We start from the raw sequence: 1,456 nt of genomic DNA on the forward strand, positions 1-1,456 counted from the left end.
TTTTTATTGCCTCATTTCCAATCGAATTAGACTAGCAATTCGCCAAAAATGAAGAAACCCGAAGTTATAATGAAATCAAAAACCACATTTCATTGCTCTATTCCAATCAAATTAGACTAGTAATTCACGAAAAATGAACAAATCAAAGTTATCATGAAATCAAAAACCACTTTTCATTAGCTGGATTCCAATCGAATTAGACTGCCAATTCGCCAAAACGATCAAACCCGATGATATCATGGACTCAAAAGCCACTTTCAATTGGCTCGATTCTAATCGATTTTGTCACACCCCAAATATATACAGATAACCATATTAATTCCTATGTCGAAATGATATTGGTAACTCGATCTAGACATAAAATTTAGATATATATTTTTTATATATAAAATGAAACGAGCATTTGCACAATTGTGTCCCTATTTGTTAACTTCAAATCACCTATGATGATCATATATTATATCAAAATCGACAATCATATAACCGTAATCCAACACGTATGTTCTAAGGTTATAAACACATCTATAGGCCATTTCAAAAGTTATACAAGACAGGACCCCCAAAATATGACACAATAGAGTGTAAGCTCAAAACAATAGCCCAAAAAATAACCCTACCGGTCGTCATCCATGTACATTGATCTTTGGAATCCCGTAAGAGCTCCACAGCTAGCCGTGCCCTCTACATAGTTCCATGCTCACCTACAATGCAAGAACTACATAGGCCAATGCTTAGTAAGCAAAAATCATGCATGTCATGAGTATGAGTAACAAGGATATGTGACACCATGTCATTTACTTTAAACATCATGCTAAAGATGCATCATAATCCAATATTCATCAAAGCCGACTCGAAATTATTTCATTTGAAATCATTCATTTCATCGGTCCCTTGACCCACCAACTATGCACCTAATAGAGCTCTGCATATATCAATATCAATAATCAAGTGGTCAATATGAAATCGACACCGGCGAGTGGACCATCCTCTCGTGACCGCTAGAGGCCCATTCCCTAACTACCCCTATGATCACCCAAGAAGTCTCCCACCCGATAGCGCCAATAATCATAACAAGGACATAGTCGAGTGGTCCGCCCTCCCGTGATCACCAAAGGCCCATCCCCTATCTACCTTTGCAATCACCCAGCAAGTATCACCCACGATGCCAAACATATCACATAAGCATGCCTCACATGCCTCGGTGCCCTAGTAGTGGTCAATAAAACATTTATAAAGAAAACTTACTTCGAAATCATGTTTCGCATGCAAAGTTTTCAACCATGATCATATGTTGTGCATGCCAACGAAAATGCTCATGAATGACATGCTTAATGGAAGTTGATGTCAATGTCTTTTGCAACCGCATACTCAATGATCATAATCATCATATAGGGTACAACAAGCTTTCTTATCAAAGTATGAAAATATCCTAACATCACTATAGCACAAATGCTAG

The 1,456-nt window shown here is 37.6% G+C and overlaps 1 long non-coding RNA gene across 3 annotated transcripts in view; it reads right to left on the reverse strand.

Annotated features, from left to right (window-relative positions):
- Window positions 1-500: 500 nt before the first annotated feature.
- The window catches only part of LOC111386472, a 2,101-nt gene continuing 1,145 nt past the window's right edge, over window positions 501-1,456 (reverse strand). Inside the window, exon 3 of one of the 3 annotated variants that reach the window (XR_002701234.1) lies at window positions 501-715. This is a non-coding gene — a long non-coding RNA (uncharacterized LOC111386472). Of the gene's footprint in view, window positions 716-1,170; window positions 1,207-1,456 lie in introns of those variants that run through there. The other 2 variants (XR_002701233.1, XR_002701235.1) reach the window with 2 other exon arrangements.

This window comes from Olea europaea, unplaced genomic scaffold, assembly GCF_002742605.1.
Source record: "Olea europaea var. sylvestris unplaced genomic scaffold, O_europaea_v1 scaffold3567, whole genome shotgun sequence".
Taxonomy (NCBI): Eukaryota; Viridiplantae; Streptophyta; class Magnoliopsida; order Lamiales; family Oleaceae; genus Olea; species Olea europaea.